The sequence below is a fragment of the Monodon monoceros genome, unplaced genomic scaffold, assembly GCF_005190385.1.
Source record: "Monodon monoceros isolate NGI ecotype Baffin Bay Population unplaced genomic scaffold, NGI_Narwhal_1 Super_Scaffold_11, whole genome shotgun sequence".
In the NCBI taxonomy this organism is placed as follows: domain Eukaryota; kingdom Metazoa; phylum Chordata; class Mammalia; order Artiodactyla; family Monodontidae; genus Monodon; species Monodon monoceros.
Window position 1 is genome coordinate 47517901 of NW_021703767.1, and position 19547 is coordinate 47537447.

A 19547-nucleotide genomic window follows, 5' to 3' on the forward strand; every position below is an offset into this window, starting at 1 on the left:
TTTTAGTTGTAGCCTCCGGTCAGACAGATTACACAGAAACATCTTGAACTTTCCTCAGATTTGAGACCCAGATAGCTATGAGGCTTAATACAAATTTTGCTCTAATGTCCTCCTTAGGGACTTCTTGTCCGACCCAATTCTGAAGGAGCAAACTATCAGTATGTGAGCCTATTGTCTGACATCTGTGTTTAGAACAGAAATGTCAACATCCCTCAAAGAAGATTCAAGTATTTGCACTAAAATGTATATTCCAATCCGATTATTTGGTCCCTGGAATTGTCCCCCTATCTTGAAGACACTAAATAAACTATTTTAAGTAGGAAAAAAAATGTTCCGGTCTTTTAATTAGAAATAAAGTTGAAAATACCATGGTAAACAACATGAACATTATAAAGGTTCAAATCACTAATAATCAGCCCTTCCGTGAAGATTTCTACACTCAGAGCATGTAGAAACCATGTTAGCCCCACTCACTGCTGTATCCCCGGTAACCCAGCACGTAGTAGGCACTCTAAGCGTTTGTTGAATGAATGAATAAATGAGCAAACTAATTAAGCCCTTTTACTATAGAAGTGTTCTACCTAATTATAATGAAACAAGAAAGTTATTCTGTGCTCAGTATGAATGGCTATTAAATGCTGGTGGCCACTAGTTCTGTCCTAAGGCAAATAAAAGCAATTAACATTTTTTTCTTTAAATATTTTTTAATGTAACATACTGAAGAGGCGAGGCATATATTTCAGTAGTAATGAAAATTTTCCTTTACGTTAAGACAAGGAATAACATGGACTCTATTCTGAAGAATACAGGGCCCTTTACTTTTGTTTTTCCCTATTCCTGGACCTGCCAAACTCTTGGCACATTGCAACGTCTGTCTCATACAATAGGCAAATAGATCATCATTTTGAAGCCACAATAAAGTATCTCCATCTCCAATGACAATGCCACTACCTGAGATCAATTCTTGGCTAACAAATTTTTTACTTCAATAACAAAAAAGTTTAAGCAAAAAAGACAACTACATATGAACTTTAACAGAAGCTAAACTTTTTAAAAAATTTTTTTGCACGTCTTTGCTTATAACCAATACTTTCCTTCATCGCAGAATTTTTACAGAGTATTTTTGCATTGATTATCATAAGAACCCAAACTCTACATTGCTTTGGGAAATTACCTGAAAAACTCTTCCAAGAGTAGACCTGTCTTAATTGCCCTACATATTTGTCTTAAAGAAGTAGAAATAGCCCATGAATATTATTGCTGCTATTTTTCAATAGCAAAGAGCTCTTGAAGTGTCTATGCTGATTTTTTTTTTTTTGGCTGTGTTGGGTCTTCGTTTCTGTGCAAGGGCTTTCTCTTGTTGCGGCAAGCGGGGGCCACTCTTCATCGCGGTGCACGGGCCTCTCACTATCAGGGCCTCTCTTGTTGCGGAGCACAGGCTCTAGACGCGCAGGCTCAGTAGTTGTGGCTCACGGGCTTAGTTGCTCCGCGGCATGTGGATCTTCCCAGACCAGGGCTCGAACCTGTGTCCCCTGCATTGGCAGGCAGATTCTCAACCACTGTGCCACCAGGGAAGCCCTATGCTGATTTTTAATTAAGTATAATGTGAGTTTCATAATAGCATCAACTGATAACTGTAGAGGTATATTTACCTGGAATATTTGGTTTTGAGGGATAGAAGATTGATATATTGGAACGTGTCATCATAGGAAAATCATTTTTAGCTGCAGCTAGAAGAACATTGCCATAGTTTGGAAGAGTTCTCTCCACGCTACCCCCTGCTCTCCCTTATTACAAACCTAATACACACATGAAACATGGTGAATGTAGCTAAGCAGTATATGTATTGCTTTTCTTGCAGTTCTTCCTGAGACTTGCATAGATATTGAAGATATGTGATCATCAGTTGATATGTGATTGAATATGTCACAAGAAATTTAGCTGAACACGTATCTCTCTTGAATGGGGATCTGTACTCAAAGCTATGCATTCACCCTAAACATTGACTAATACTCCCACTGAGCAAGTACAGCAAGCAGAACTTTCTCTGGTATCATTTGGCAGCAATCTGGCATTATTTCCCATTGACACTGAGATTTGTTGTGCCATAGATATCCAATCGTGTTCTTTGGGGTTATAGGTGTCTTCCAAGACCTTCCAAAACCCTACCTCAAAAATGTGCTTCTGTTTTCTGGCCCTCATTCATCAAGTCTTAGCATCAAAGAAACATGAACAAAAGTAAAGAAAAAAGAATACTTCTAGTTGCCATTTTAAGATGCTGGTTTCTTCTGTCTTTCCATGAAAAGAGAATTCCTCCTCTCCCGTCTAGCCTATCCAGTATACTTCTCCATTGTTATCACATTTTTGATGTTTTTGAAATTATGTATTAATCATTTACATCAGTTTACAAAATCAAGCTATTAACAAGGAAAGTCATTTGCCCAAACCACTTTTTAAAAATTTTTGACCAGTTGTCTTACTCTAAAGAGGATAACAATTTAAGATTTTATTTTGGTCTTCTTTCATACCTACCAGTTTATCAAAACATACCTACTGTCAGGATAGTTCCTCCATTTTGCAAGCAGCTGTTACTCATATTAGCCTAAAAGTCATCATCCTTCATAAGCCCTTAATCCCACCTGAGATTTACTCTATTCCTTTGCATAATGCCCAGAAGCTCTTGCTCCTGGAGAGCAGTGTTGGCAGCTCCTGGTTGTTGGATAACACAGAAACATCCCCAAAGCTGCTTCTCAGTAGCAATAGGGACACTTACCTTACCGTGCAGGTGCCTTTGCTTGATCACACCCAGTGGTCCTCTCTTCTCATCCCCACCAAAATCCAACAGTGGCATCCAGGGACCAACAACGTTTTCTTCTTTTTTTTTTTTGGACACCCTCTCAGTTTTTGTTTTGCAGGCTTCAAAGCCACGGAGAACTTGCAACCAGGGGCCACTGAGAGTTCCGCAGAGGAGAGGCAGTGGGGAGCCCAACACTGACTGGGCCCAAACACTAAATATAACCCTCCTCCCTCTCCGGGCAGTGTCCTTCATACTCTGAAGACAGGCGACCTTGCAGGATCTCTCACCCCACAGCTTGCCAGTCTCCACGGAAGAAAGGGTCTAACCATACTGAGCTGCAGGATGAGGCGACCCAAAAGCCAGAAGCCATCTGCCCAGAGCAGACAAGTAGAGGCAGGTATAGGCTCCATGAGTGTGTCTGTGTGTATGTGTTTGTGTGTATGTTGGCATGCCTGTGCCCAGCAGCTGCTCTCCAGATTAGGAGACAGCACTCTTTGGCAGGCAACTCTGAAACTACCCTCTTGGATAATTTCAAATTCATGTGCACATCTTGGCTGAGAGAAGAAACCTCCCAGGCACAACCTGCTTCACCTTCTCTGCCTTGTCACTGCCCCAGATACACGCTGAACCACAAACAAACAGCAGTGCCAGCATCTTAAGAACAGATGCCCCAGTGGACATTAGACTGCACCTTATTTTGTACCCTGCAGCCAAGAACAGATGCAAGCCTCCTTCAAGGTTTAAGTAACAAGGGCATGCCCTCTTCTTTGACAGTCATAACCCAAGGCACTACAGAAATTCGCTATTATTAACGCTGTGTTGAACTTTAACTTGAATGCCTGCCTGTTCCACTCAGTGTCACATGAGACATGGGTGCAAAGTGCTGAGGAAACTTCAGAGCAACATTCAAATGTATGATAGTATTTATTATGATTATTGAACATTTTTGTTTTATATTATTCAGGTGTTAAGAAAAATCTCATACTTTACATTACTAAAATTTGAAGAATCTAATTTTCTCTAAGTGGTATCAGTTATTCTGATTGGAGGGGGAGGGGCAGGAGGAAGGAGCGTGTTCATTTCTTCAGCAAGTTATGTACTGCCTCACCAGTTAGGTATCAGGCCCTCTACCAGGCAAACCCATCACCAGCCAGGTGCTCAATCTGTGCATTATTTTATTTAATCCTCACAGCATCCCTTTCAGTTAGTCCTGTATTGGTGATCAAATAAGAAAACCAAAGCTCAGAATAATTAAATAACTTCCCTAGAGTCTCATGGATGATAAGTATCAGACTTGGAATTCAAACTTGGATCTGAGTTACACCGAAACCTATGCTCTTTATTTTTAGCTGTTATCATTAAATAATTTCAAACTTACAGAAAATATACATGAATAATAAAGAACTCCTTTATACTCTTCACCCAAGTTCTCCAATTTTTAGCATTTTACCACATTTGCTTTCTCCCTCCCTCCTTCCTTTCCCCTCCACCTTTTTTCCTCCAGTGTCCCTCTTCCCAACCACCCCCTTTTTTTATATACGTGTGTGTATATATTTTTCTGAATCGACTTGTATGCTTCAGTGTTGTTATCCTAAAAGCAAGTACACTTTTCTACATAACTATAGTACTACTATCAAATTCAGTAAATTAATATTGGTACAGTATTACTTTCTAATCCATAGTTCCCATTCAACTTTTCACCAAGTGTCTCAATAATATCATTTGTTGAGAGAAAATTTGTTTTTTCTTTTGGTCCAGGATTATATGTAGAGCATTTAGTTGTCATGGCTCTCCTTCAATCTTGAACAGTTCTTCAGTCTTTCCTTGTCTTTTGTGACTTGACATTTTTGAAGGGTACATTTTGTAAAATGTTCCTCACCTTAGGTTGGTGTGATATTTCCTTATTATGAGACTGAGTTTGTGCATTTTGGGGCAGGAATATCACAGAAGCAATGTTGTATTATTCTTAGTTAGTCATATGAGGAGACACGTTAATGGAGTTGGTCCATACCAGCCCCACTTTGTTAAGGTGGTACATGCCAGATTTTTCCACTGTAAAGTTATAGTTTTTCCCTTTGCAATTAATAAATATTTTTCTGGGAAGATAATTTGAGACTATGTAAATAAATATATTGTTCCTAAGTAAACTTTCTACTGTAGGGCAGAGCTTTCCCTTCTCCCCTCTTTATTTTTGTATTTATTTATATCAGTATGCAGTTATAGATTCCTATTTTATTCAGAGGCTTATACTCCATTAATATCATTATTTATTTTGATGCCCAAATGATCCCAGATTTGGCAAGTGGAAGCTCCTCCAGCTGGCTCTTGTGTCCTTTTGAGAAGTCCTCATCATTTTCTGAGTACTTTCTTACTTTCTGGCACAAGAAAATGTTCCATGTACATCTTGTACTTTCTCTACCCAGCCCTGGAATTATCCGCATCTTCAAGGTGACCTGGGTCCATTGTGGAAAATAGTATATGGAAACCAAGATCTGGGCATTGGGTGTGCTCACTGGACAAGGGTGTGCTCATTGCCTCTAGACCCTCTCAGCCAAAAGAGCTAGGAAATAGACACACACTCACAGCCATATCTGTTGCTCTATCTCTATCAAATACCAGAGAGATCAAATTGGTAGCTCCAGTTCTGATCTAACACCATGGAGCGTTCTAACTTTTACCCTTTCCGTGTTTGTGACTCCCTCCCCCAACAGTGAGGATAATTTGGTTTCTGTTATCCTCAAAGTATTTACTAATTTGCTCATTGCCTCTGTGTGTAACCAGTCTTCCCACCTTGCCGGCTGCTTCCACCACCTTTACAGTCTTTTAAGCCTCATCAACCCTACTCCCTCAAGGAGAGGGAAAAGAAATAATGTTTTTTTAATGAAAAGGAAGGTAAAAAGAAGAAGATAAGAATCTCATACTCTTTCTGTACCTCAAGCCATCTGTATCTTCATGGCAAATCGTTATGCTACTTCTGCAAAGATGTCATGGAAACCAGTTAAAGTTTATAACGACTGAAGGAAGAGTTCTATATTTATTCACTTAATTAATTGAGTGCCCACTATGTGTCAGGCACATTAAAAGACAGACATGGTACTTGCCTTTGTGAATATATTATCTAGTGGATTATTTTTATTAAACTTACCACTTATTAGTAACATTTTGTGGCAGCACTATGTTAAGCACTTTGTGTTGCTCTTTTTTTTGGCTGTGCTTGGTCTTCGTTGTGGCACGTGGGTTATTCTTTGTTGCGGTGTGCGGGCTTCTCTAGTTGCAGGCACGTGGGCTTCTCTAGTTGTGGCAAGCAGGCTCCAGAGCGGGCGGGCTCAGTAGTTGTGGCTCGCGGGCTTAGTTGCCCCAACACATGTGGGATCTTAGGTCCCTGACCAGGGATCGAACCTGCGTCCCCTGTATTGAAAGGCAGATTCTAAACCACTGGACCACCAGGGAAGCCCCATGTTACCTAATGTTAATCCACACAACAGCCCTATGGGAGAAATTGTATTTTTCTCCACCTTACAGGTAAAGGAACTGACATTTGGAAATACTAAGCAACCTTTCTAACATAATTGAACTAATTAGTGAGAGATCTGAAATTTGAATTTAGATTGGTCTGACTCCAGAGCCCCAGTTCTAAACACTTGAGTTGTATGAGAACCAATAAAGTAGAATTATCCACTATGATATATTCCAGGAGGAGTCATGATTTACCGAATCTTGACTGCAAACCCTCCTATATTAACTGCTAGCTAAATGTGGCTAGTTAGTACAAGAAATTTGGCTCATCCAAGTTGAGATGTGCTATAATTGTGAAATAAACATTGAATTTCAGGGACTTACTACAAAAAAAATAAGGTATCTCATTAATTATTTTTATATTAACTACATATTGAAATATTAATACTTTGGATATATTGAGTTAAATAAAATACATTCGAATTATTTTTACCTTCACAGTAGCCAAAAAGTGGAAACAACTCAAATGTCCAACAACAGATGAGTAGATAAGCAAAATGTAGTATATACCTACAATGGAATATTATTCAACCTTTAAAAAGGAGTGGAAATCTGATATATGCTGCAACATGGATGAACCTTGAAGACAAATGCTAAGTGAAATAAGCCAGTCACAAAAGAATAAAAAATGTCTGATTCCACTTGTATAAGGTACCTAGAATAGTGAGATTCATAGAGACAGAAAGTAGAATAAGGTTAGCAAGGGCTGGGGGAAGGGAGAATAGGAAGTTATTGTTTCATGAGTATAGAATTTATGTTTGGGGTGACGCAAAAATTCTGGAGATGGATAGTGATGATGGTTGCACTACAGTGTGAACGTATGTACTTAATTCTACTGAATTATACACTCAAAAATGGCTAAGATGATAAGTTTCATGTTATTTATATTTTACCACAATTTTTAAAATTTATTTTTACCATTTTTCTTTTTAATGAGACTACTAGAAAAGTTAACATTACATAGGTGCCTTGTATTATATCTCTGTTAGACAGCATTGCTATAGTATTGTATTTATGAATACAGAAAAGTAAATTCCTTATCAAACTTCCCCATTTCACATGGCATATTGAAGAGATTCTGACATACCACAGTGGGCCTAAATCAGACTTTTCACTTTTTGTTCAGTCAGCTTTGAAAGGGTTAAAGAACAGCTTTTCGCTTAAAATTATACTAATAGTATAGACTTTTGAAATATAAGCAACTGTATGAGATAATATCCATTTGTTGTTTTAATAATTCTTAATTTTCCATTTGCACAGTATCCACTGGGCCTCTTTTCCAGAACTAACGTAACTGTCTCTGCTTGTGTATATCCTAAAATATAATTATCATAAATTTCATCATGATTCAAATTTCTTTGGATCCATGGGATTAATATTAGTCTGTCAATTAAATTTCAAAAACTGAGCCCCAAGGACAGGCATCCTCTCCCCTTCCTATAGCCTTCCTGTCACAGTGTCTACTGCAAATGGATATCTTCAGGGGAGGAAAGAGGAAAGCTGAGCTGAATCGTAGTTCTGTAGTAGAACAGACAGCTGATGGAATTATGAGTACGTGTACATAAGCAGAACAGATTCTCTAAAGGGTCATTTTCCACCTACTTACAGGTGACCAAGCAACCAAGTAAAGAAGGAAAATAGCAGGGAAAAAATATTCCTAATCTTCTAGTGGTTATTTTTTCACTGACCCTGAGCTTCAATTTCCTCCTCTGTGAAGGTTTTGCACTGAAAGATATCTTGGTTCTGTTTAAGCACTAATATTCTGTGAGTCTGTCAATTGATGACTTGAAAATTATCCAGGAAAACCTAACTCTAAGCCTTTTGCTCAGCTCTTACTAATAGTTATCACTGCAGATGTCTGTAAGGTGTTGGGAGATATATCAGTATCAGTTCTTAAAAATATAGTGAGGTTGAAACTCATTTAAAACTGTCGTTTTTTGTTTATTTCTGTGAATTGTGAAAAGAAATACAGGGGTGTCAGTAGCAGAGCTGGATCACAGGTTATCACAGACAGTGTTCCTGGGCATGCCTCACTTTTTCCTGACTCAGATTCCAGACCCATCCTTCCACTGTCCTCTCCCCACCCCACGTGGATTATGTTCCTCCCTGGTACTCCCAAGGCACCCAGAGCTTAACTGCACCTTACCCTCAATCCCACTTTAATTGCAACTGCCAACGTACTTGTCTCTCCCCCAGTAGACTGGGAGTTCCTAGAGCAGAGTGCACCTTCCAACACTGTAGCCCCAGCCCCAAGCACACAGTCAGAGCACAATAAATATGTATTGTATGGAGGAAGCATCACCAACCACTTTGACCAAGTGGACAGAGGAAAGAAGCAACTCTAGAGTAAAGCAACTTCAAAACAACATCTCAATGAGCTGGAAGGTCAAGAAAGAAGAAAGCACACATATTAAACCTATCAGTCACTTTTAAATTCCAGGCTTTTAAACTTTTTCCTAACAGACATTTACCAGCAGCAAAATTGACAGATTTAAATTTCACATATTATCCTCTCCTTCATCTTCCCTAAGGGTGGGATTAGTGACTTATACATAAAAATAAGAAGTCTAAATAATATGTATAACTTATTCACTTTGCTGTACACCTGAAATTAACACAACATTGTAAACCACTATACTCCGATAAAAAATTTTTTTAAAAAAGAGGTCTGGATAAGCCGCAAAATAGAAAAGTATCTCCCAGTAAAACAGGTCTGTTTAGGAAAACCTGGTGTAATGAGGGGTGACTCTCTCTTGTTTTGAAACCCACCTGTGGGCAATGTTTTGGAGTTATACATATTTTAGGGTTTCACATTTTTCTAAAGTGAAAATGATGCTAACAGGTTAACTTTTTATTTATTTATTTTTAAAGATTGTATTTATTTATTTATTTTTGGCTGCATCGGGTCTTAGTTGCAGCATGCGGGATCTTTGGTTGTGGCGCACGTACTCGTTGTTTCAGCACGCAGCCTTCTCTCTAGTTGTGGCATACGGGTTTTCTCTTCTCTAGTTGTGGCGGGCAGGCTCTAGGGCACATGGGCTCTGTAGTTGTGGCGCACGTGGGCTCTGTAGTTTGTGGCATGCAGGCTCTAGTTGAGGCATGCAAGCTCAGTAGTTGCGGCGCGCAGGCTTAGCTGCCGTGTGGCATGTGGGATCTTAGTTCCCTGAGCAGGAGTCGAACCCACGTCCCCTGCATTGGAAGGCAGATTCTTTACCACTGGATCACTAGGGAAGTCACCAGGTTAACTTTTTTAAAAAGATGAGGAAAACATATTTTTGACTTCGGAATCTTGTTGTTACAAATAATTTGTACTTTTTGGTTTCCAGGTGCTATTTCTTCATATACTTTCAAGAATGCCAAAATACCAGGTGACAGCTGTTTTAGCTCTAAGACATTCCTCAAGTGTCCTATTTTGATGTCATTATGTAATGCTTTTCTCTTGGCATAGCTATATCATCACTCTGTAGTCATGTTGGTATATATCACTGCATAGCTCTCTTCACTTTTGCATCTCCATTACTTTTCCAAATGGGTACTAGTTCTCCCAAAACTAGAGAAAAAAGGAGAGAAGGAATAATTCCAGCAGCATCTCAAATTGGACCAATGTTTTCTTCTTGGCTAGAAAGTTCCTTTGTGAACAGGAAAATACATGAGTTAGAAGTATTTCTCCCCTATCAGCCCTTCTTCTCTTTAAAATGTTGTTTCATTCTAATCTTGTTTTCCTTTCTAATGACACATCTTATAAAGACATGTTGTATCAGCAGAAAGCTTGTTTAATTTTTCAGCTCAAATCTTGCCTTAGTAACTTTTGTCTTTAATAGCCTAAAGGACAGGTATACAAGTATAAGCACACAATTTTCAGTTCACTTCAACAGATACTTACTGAGTGCCCACAATGTACCATGCAAAACTCAGAATCTAGTAGGAGAAGCACACATCAAAATTCTAATTGTAATGCTTTATACATTATAACATAGGGCTAAACATAGTGCTGTCTGAGTCTATGTGAACTGTGGGGCAGAGAGGTTGCATGGGGTAGAGGTGGGTGTGGAAATATTTGAACTGGATGCCTTGGGGGAGGAGGAGTAGGTTTCTGCCAGGGGAAGGGTAAAGGAGAGCATTCTCAGCAGAGGGCACCATGTGAGCACAGGCACGCTGGCACGAGAGCACATGATGGGCTCAGCAGTGGCAAGCTGCTCCCATGCCCGAAGGACAGGGGTATGGTGTCCAGCTTTGTCTTAGGTAATGTGGAATTTTTATTTGGGTCCAAGATGTTAAGAGCCTTGATGCTTTGATGCCAGATGTTATAACTGTATTCCATAGACAGTGGGGAGCCACCAGAGGCATTTTAGCAGAAAAATTATAGTCGGGGAGGTATAGTCGGAAACCTTCAGGACTTGGAACCAGAAGGCCTCTTTGTGGGACTCTGGTATGTTTCTCCTGAGAAGAAACTCAGTGCTCATCTAACTTTAGCCTCATGTTTTATTCATGAAAATTGTGTAACTCAGGTTTAAATTTCACACCACTGGGTGCCCTCTACTTGACATAAAGCCTTAAGGAAGCCACTATATCCCAGATTCCCCAAAGTCATCCCTGGGTTTAAGCAAGGCTATCCCTGTGACCTGAGGGGGCTACTAGTGTCACCTCTATGTACTTTACTGATGAAGGATGCTAGGACCCCTGTGGGGTGGGGATGGGGAATGGGTGCAGAACCCAAGCAGCAGTTAGGGAATGTGGAGCAGGAGACATGGAAAGACAAGAATTATACAAGGAAGCTGAACCCCATCCAAATAAACTAGGTGCTGAGCAGCTGTAGTCCTAGCAGAAAAAGTAAATACACTGAGGAAACCAAGGAGAACGATTGATCCTAAGGGCTGAGCAAGTCAAGACGTGATCAGAGAAAGGCTCCTCTGCATCCAGTAAACCAGTGGCCAGGGCTCACTCTGGGCCCTCCAGAGAGCATCCCTAGGCAGGAAGAGGACTCTAGGCCTCCCTTTATGGTGTGGCCAGACCAGTCATGGTTCTTAGGGGGCAAAGAACCAGACAGAACACAGTCTGAAGACTCCAGATCTTAATTTTTAGCCACTGGGCAGGGGTGGGGAGGAAGGCCTGGTACCCAGGGTACTTCTGAGTTTCCATGCAACTCCATTGTTTGGTATCCTAAGCCAGAGCCAGATGGCAGGGCGACAAGGATGTTCCACTCAGACCAGCTTCACAATAGCTTTCCAGGAATACATCATATAATCTCCATTCTTAGTGTTGTGGTGCTTGACTTTAAGGTTCTTTTGTAATTTTTCTTAAGAAACACTGTGCTACATACATAATAGCAGCTCTGCTTTCAACCACAAATATCTTTAAATGAGAAAGGGCTAATCCTCCCTTATTTAAAATGTATTATATGCCAAACCCGGTGTTATAAAGCATTCATTTTGAAACTTTCTAATTGTAGCCATAAGTTAGGTCTCCATTCTTTTAGCCTCTTAAGTTCAGTCAGGGTGGTCCTGGTTAAAATGAATACATGAAAAACCTCAAAGAGAAATCCAAGATTTACAGTAGTATAATAGTATTTATGGTAGCAAAAACATAAAATAAAAAGCTGACCCACTTCTATTGTTTTTTTTAATTTACTATTTGCAATTATATTCACTTTATTCATCCATCCAACAATTATTTATTGCCTTTCTGCTGTGTCCAGAGACTATCGGGAACACTGAAGATATGACAAAAAAAACAGATGTTGTTGGTTCCTGCCATCTTGGAATTTTAAATCTATGGGAGGGATCAAATAACTTAAAAGTTAACAAATAAATCAGTTAATTATAACTTGTGTTATAGCTATGGTAGGAAGTAAGAGAAAATCATGGCAGAGAATGGAGAGGGAGGGGAGGGCCCACTTTGGATGTCAGAGGAGACCTCTAAAGAGGTGACATTTAAGCTGGACCTGAGTATTGTGAAGGAGCTAGACCAGGAGGAGTGGTCCAGGTATGAGAACAATAAACATAAATGCTCTGAGGCAAGAAGCGGGGTGGCATGTTCTAGGAACCGCAGGAGGTCAGTGTGCCTGGGGTATAGTGGGCCAAGGAGGAGAACAGGGGAGGCTGAAGGGGTAAGTGGAGGCCCAGTCATGGCAGGGCCTTTGGTTTGTGGTAGGGAGTACAGGTGTAATTCTAAGTATAAAAGCAAACTGCTATGGAGCTTTAACCTGGAAGTTTATATAGTTTATTTACATGTTTAAAAGATCTTTCTGGCATTCACATAGAGAATGGAAGGAGTCAAAGTGGTTAGTGGGGGACCAAGCAAGGTACTGCTGGGTCATGCTCGGGTTTTCCTGAGGGTGGTGACCTGAGAATAGTCTGTCATAGCTTTTCTCCATGCTGCTTTTCCTCCAAATTCCCAAGCCATTTCTCTCTTTGCCTACTGGTTAATAGAAGAAAAGGTGCCAGAAGCACTGCCTTTTAGGTGAGCCAAACAGTCAGGTGAGCTATTCAGGTAGGGTCCTGGCCCTAATACTTTTTACAGGAATCCTACATGTCATTTTCACTTTGCAAGTTGGTTAAATTCATGCCAACTTTCCACGTTCTTCAGCTTTGTTCCTGGTATGCAGAAAGTATTCAGTAAATGTTTGTTAAATTGATCTGACTTGGATTCCCAGTGGTGTGAGTACAGAGGGAGAATTAGAAAGGCCGATGGGGTCCTCTTTGCTTCCTCTCTGGAGATTGTATGCCTCAGTGGGTTACTGTGGCTCGTAAAGAATATTTTCAGTCTACGGTGGATATAATTCAGGGCAAATAAAATGACTCTCCTCTAAAATAAAAGATGCTGTGTACATGCAAAAAGGTTTTTAAGAGCATCTGGTTAGAGTTTAATATGGCTGAAAAACATTGCTGTTTTTTTCATGTTTCAGTTACCCGAATATGGCTAAAAAGTGTGCTTTGGATATTTTCCAGAATAAAAACTCTTGAGGTGAGAGAAATTTCAGCCCCAACAATAACTTGAAAATTGGGAGTTGGAATAGTAACTGTTTTTTCAACTGTCTTTACTCTGTCACCAACACTATGATGATTTGATTACATGAGACAAGACTGGTTTCTGGCCATTAAACTGCACACTTCAGCTATAGGCATCAGTCTTTCCCTTCTTTTCTTTCACCGTGTGTCGATTTTGGGGCAGAAATAAGAATGATGGGAGAAAGCAAGAGGTTGGGGAGGTCACACCTTCCCATCGGCCCCCAGGTCACACAGCTGGTGACCCTGACCCTCTCAGCAGCCTCGTGATTCAGGGCCAGCAGCAAACCAGTCATGGGGTAGATGCCTCCCCATCCTCACAATCCTCAGCCCCCAGCTTTGTTATTCAGGTGCCATTAACTTGTTTGAACATCAAGGACATCCCATAAGGGGAAAAATGTCCCCAGATGGCAAAGGACCACCTGGGAGCTGTGTGGGAAGGGAGGGGGCAGCACTCGTCAGCGAGGTCATAGGCATAAAGCTTTTGGTGTGGTGCCTGGCACAGAGCAGTCACTCACCATAGGGTGATAGCATCTGCTGACGCGGTTATTTCTATTACTGGTGAGTCTCACATGGGAGGTCCCAGCTTACAGATACAGTGTCTGCTGTTCCGCAGCCCCACCAACCCCTCGGGCACTGCTTGACACCTCATTTAAGTGAGGGCTGTTGTCCTCATTTATTCCCTGGATTTTAGTGATTCCTGTTCATGGTACTCTCATTCATCCAACATTTCCATATGGCAAGTGGCATTCCTTCTTATTGCCACTCTGAATGTCTTTGTTGGGGGGATATACATCTTCAGAAGTCCAAAGATGCATACCTACACCATTCCAGCCACTCCATTCCTGCCTGGCTTCCTCCTCTTTCCCATACACAAGGTGGTTTTGTTACCATCTCACCTCCAGGTTCTCATGACAGAACAGACTCAGCTTCTTCAGGCATCTTATGCATTTTACTAAAGAGCTCCGTGATCTCAAATGCCTCATTTTGCTGGAAAGGGAGGAGCATGACACACCTGATCTCTCACTTAGAAAGGTAGGGAAATTGTCTCAGTTGGGGACGTGGGATACATGTCTGTTTGTAAAAGAAAGGGGTGGCTATTTCTCTGGCTGGCTGCTCCCTTCCCTCTGCCCCAAGCCCACACTTGGAAGTCATGGCTGGGCATCTCGCTCATTGAAATAAATATTGGGTCACGTAATTAGCAGGCAGAATTATGTATGGGCTGTAACCTGATTCTAATTGTTGGCCTCAGAGAATTAATTTCATATGACATAGCACCTTAGCTGTATACTGGCTTAGAAGTTTCCACTCATTTTTGCCTTTCAGCCAGATTGCGTTTTCTGTTTCTGGGCTTGTCATGTCGATGAGTCAGGTAGCCCCAGATTCTTCCTGTGGATGAAAGGGGCATTCCTGACTTGGATGTATTTTCTGCATATATAAATTATAAAAAGGAAAAACTCTGTGCTCATTCCTTGGCATAAAAGTAAGGGAAACTGGAGGGTTGAGTGAAGAAAGTATAAAATAGCCAACATAAATAAACCCTGGCCCTGGGGCCTGAAGGCAGCAAGATGTACAACATAGAAAGTGGTGCTCCGGAATAGTCCTCAGTAGAAACATAAGATGTAAAAAGGTTGTGTAATATTTGCCACCAAGTCCTAATCATGAAGTTAAAACAATTTACAAAATAAGGTGAAATATCTCCATGAAGGCCTATTTATTCCTGTAGCATGGTAGGTGGGTTTTTGTCTCTTCCCCTGTAGCAAATGGGGAAATAGTCACCCTACCTGTCTCCCTTGGTCCTGAAACTGTTTCAACAACTAATAAGTTCACTGGGTCTCATCCGCTTTGGTTTCTGTAAATGGAATTTGCTGCAGGAGTTCAGAGAGGTAGTCTACTCTTCATGTTCTTTAAAACATGACATGGTAGTTTCTCTTGTGTGACAACCAGAATTACCTTTTAGGCCTAGTTCAAAGCTGTTAAGTTATCAAAGGAAGTTGCTGTGCGTTTTGACTTGTGTTGTAATTATTAAGAACCCAAAATCATACTTCTCCTGAGGAAATGGTTGTTTTGTTGTTGTTGCTATTATTGTTTTTAGCCAGTGGCCACTCTGAATAGTGATAAGGTTTCCTTTTTTCACATTGGCAACTAGAAACTTAGAGTCCAATTTGTGCCCCATCAATTGCAAATATATAGGTCATTATAACATCTTTAGTGTAACTCTTGGATTGATTTCAGTTCTAAGTCTTATTTTTCTTTCATATTCACTCCCACTTTTAATTTATACTACCTTTTTTGTGTGTGCGTCACCTTGTAAGCTGCCTTAAATCCTTTCTAAAATAAGATGGCCCATAGTTAACTCTAATAGCTGGATATTTTTTAAAACTGAAGGAAGGAAGTTGGGCAGAAAGGGAGGGAGAGAAATAAGGAAAAAAAAAACAGGCAGGTGGGCAAACTATGCAAGTGTCAACAATTTAACCCCTCTAAGCCTCAGTTTCCTCATCTGGCCTCCAGCATTTTAGGGGGACTCAAAATCATTTTTAGATAATGAATATGAATATACTTGATAGGTTACAGAGCTCTGCACTGCTTTGTTGTGATTATTTTAAATCCGTTATCAATTAAGGCAACTCTCCAATGCCAGTGCCAAGCCCTTTGCTCAATCTTCATCTCTGTTCAGTAGATGGAACTTCCTAGGAAGTGTCTGTCCTGAAATCAGGGCCTGGGTTCTTCTGAGAGCCTTCTTGTGGTCCCCTCTAGCAGAGAACCATAATCCTTAGAGCACCACAGAGGCAATGTCCTCTTTTCGAGGATGTCTGTAAAACCTCCAGGCCTGACAGAGTTCCATACCTCAGGTGGTCCAGGGGCCAGGAAATCTGGATCATCACCAAGACCTGGAAACTAGCTGATCAGCAAATCCACTTACCTCAGGATCTCAGGCATCTGTACAAAATTCCCCAGTACCAGCCCCTCCACTCCATACATGTTCACATTTAGATCTGGGGATCCCAAGGGTATACCATCTCCCACTTAGAGACTTATAGAATGATCACCTAGTTGCAGACCCAATCCCAAAATTAGAACCTCTTGTCAAGGGGAGTAATTGTAGGGTGGGGATGGGGCGGGCATGGAGACAGCCTTTGAAGATCACTGCTTAGCCATCATTACTAATGATATTAAAAATAGTTCTCAAGGGAATTGAGGCAGGAAAAAAAGACTGAACCACAATTCAACTGATCCATTCTTGTCAGAGCCCAGTTATCTCTTTAAAGCAGATTCTGGACAGGCAGAATCTTCCATTAGGTCCCATCAGCATCATAATCAAGGCCAGACTCCTCGGCAAATAGGAGGCAGCACACAGTTGAGGATGAGAGTGAAAGCCTGAGCTATCTGTGTGGGAATGCTTAATGGGCAAGGGACCTGGGTGAGGCCCTGCACCTTGCAAGCCCCAGTTCTGAAAAATGGAGATGGTTTTGATTAAATTAAACTGCCCACATAAAGTCCTTAGCACTGGTGCACTGGAGGGTTGGGGGAGGGAAGGGGGTGATCTTTACAGTCTGGGCCCAGCCCTCCTTTACAGCTTCATTTCCCCTGTGTGCACCTCACCCAGAAGGACATGCCCCAGCCCTCTCGCATCCATGACTTTGCACATGTTGTTCTGGAAAGCCATTCCTTTCCTGGTCTTTGCATTGAACGCCTACTCTTTCTTCAGCATCCCAGTGAGATTCACTTCTTTCTGAATGCCTTCCCTGGTAACAGACCCTCACCCCAACAGAATGCAGAGTTCTGGCCTCCTTGTCCCCCTACTGCTGCATACTCTGCACTTGCATTTTAATTATGTTTGCCATGAGATTTATTATTGGATATTATGTTTATTTCATTAAGAAATCATAAGAAATTCTAATTTAACTTTAAAAGAAAATGGTAGCATATGGTAGAGAGGTTAATGTTTTTTTTACAACTTTAAACACAATTAGAAATTCTGTGTTGTGAAAGACAAGCCAAGGTAGCTTAAATGCATATTATTTATTGAGTTATATAATTTACATGTATTGAGGTACTCAAATGTTAAGTTCGATCAGTTTTGACCTAGAGCATTTCAATCACACCTGAAAGTTCCCTGAGTTCCCTTCCCAGTCAATCCCTACCCCACCCTCACCCTCCCATACAGAAGCCACCACTGATCTGATTTCTGTCGTCCTATGTTAATGTTGCCTACTCTAGATTTCATATAAATGGAATCATACAGGCTGTATTTCATTGTATCCTGCTTCTTTCACTCAGCTTTCCATCGTGGTTTTGAGACTCATCCATATTGCTGCATTTATCAGTGGTCCATTCCTTTTATTGCTCAGTGGTGTTCCATCATATGAATATACCAGAGTTTATTTATCTGTTCTCCTGTTGTTGGGCATCATCACATTGTTTTTCATTTTATTGTTTAAATTGTTGTACAGTAAAATTATCCTTTTTTTTCTTTTGACATACAGGTGTATGAATTTTAACACACTTACAGATGTGTATGACCACCACGACAATCAATATGCAAACAGTCCTGTCACCTTAGAAAATTCCCTAGTGTGCCCTTTATAGTCCCACCCTCCCCCCACCCCAAGTCCCTGACCACTTTATGTCTGTTCTCTATCACTATAGCATCACATTGCATTTTAATTGCTTATACACGTCTGTTGTTCTCACTATATTGTCAGCTTTTCAGAGTAAGGATTGTATCTTATTCATCTTGCCTCCTCTGTGCTTACCACAGTACCTGGTACATAGTAGGTGCTCATTAAATATTTGAAGGATGAATAAATTAATATAACCACATAATAAATCCTCTCATAATTTTTAAGAGGCAGGAGGAAGTAGAAAACTGAAGAAAATCAACATTGACTGAGTGTCTTTTTTTTTTTTTAATTAATTTATTTTTTTCTGTACGTGGGCCTCTCACTGTTGTGGTCTCTCCTGTTGCGGAGCACAGGCTCCGGACGCGCAGGCTCAGCGGCCATGGCTCACGGGCCTAGCCGCTCCGCTGCATGTGGGATCTTCCCGGACTGGGGCACGAACCCGTGTCCCCTGCATCGGCAGGCGGACTCTCAACCACTGCGCCACCAAGGAAGCCCTGACTGAGTTTCTTTTTAAGAAAAGCTTAGGTCCTTTTTTCACAGCAATAATGATTTTATAATTTTACAAAATTCTAAAGAGTGCTGCCTGGTAATTGCCACTTGAGAGAATATGTTGAGTCACACAAAATGAGTAATCTCCCATAAAAAGAGTTCAGCAAATATTTAATTATACTACAAATATTATTACTGGTTAAGTTTAAACATGGAAATTAAAAGGAAAAAGTTAAAACGTGCTTCTTTGTCTATTACCTATTCTAAAGATATTCCAGAAGTCTAAAATTCTTCCCTGGAGTCTTTAATATATTTTCCAGGTATTCTTAGGTCTGTAAGTATTCTCTAACTGTTTTTAGAGAAACTCAATATTCACACTGTTACTTGTGACTCAAGTTTTGGTTTCCATATTTTCCCCTAAACTAGTGTCATCTTTATCTAAAATTTATTTTACTAAAGTCATTATTATTGCAAGTGATGTTTGGTTCTTGAAGCTAGTGTCTTCCCTAGAGCATATTCAGTTCTTTCCAGTTTCAACTTTACTTTTCTTTTTTTCCCTTCAGTGTTTATTGGTGTTTCCTTTTTCATTAATCACAATGCTGAAATGACTCTGTATATATCCTTCTTAGTCTATTAATTTCACCCACCAGGACATTATCTCTTACAAACTGAGCCCTTTGCCAGCTCCATGTCACATTTCTTTAAGCAAATAAATTCTTTCCATATGCTTAGCCTATACCTCTGAGCCCTGTAGCCTATTCCCCTTTTTAAAACAGAAATGGGGAAACAGCTGTTTCTCAATTCCTATAAAGTACGTCCTGTTTTATAGATCATGCTGGACAGCTCTGTTTTGATGCCTGCAATATTACTTGGTCCTTGAAATTGTGAATTTCCTGGACCTGAATTTCCTTTTCACATTTGGGGAAGAAAGATTAATTCTACTAGGCATTTCAGTGTGTTATACAGGCCATGAGGTCTTCTCTATAGTTTGTTTTGGGAGCTACTGAGGGGGTCATATGGAAGAAATGCCTTCTTCCTTACAGCACAACAAAGTTTTTAACTGTTAAGATTGATATTATATGCTCAACTCATTCAGTGTTTCTGCAGATGTTGATT

At 40.5% G+C, this 19547-nt stretch overlaps 2 protein-coding genes across 7 annotated transcripts in view; one reads left to right on the forward strand and one right to left on the reverse strand.

The window, feature by feature from the left end:
* LOC114891139 (filamin A-interacting protein 1-like) overlaps positions 1-3267 on the reverse strand; it is a 191100-nt gene extending 187833 nt beyond the window's left edge. For 3 of the 4 annotated variants that reach the window (XM_029215242.1, XM_029215239.1, XM_029215240.1), the window contains exon 1: positions 2774-3267. The gene's annotated coding sequence lies outside the window, so the exon portion shown is untranslated. The remainder of the gene's footprint in view (positions 1-2773) is intronic. The other variant, XM_029215241.1, reaches the window with a different exon arrangement.
* CMSS1 (cms1 ribosomal small subunit homolog) overlaps positions 1-19547 on the forward strand; it is a 381357-nt gene that overhangs the window by 307765 nt on the left and 54045 nt on the right. The window lies entirely within an intron of this gene.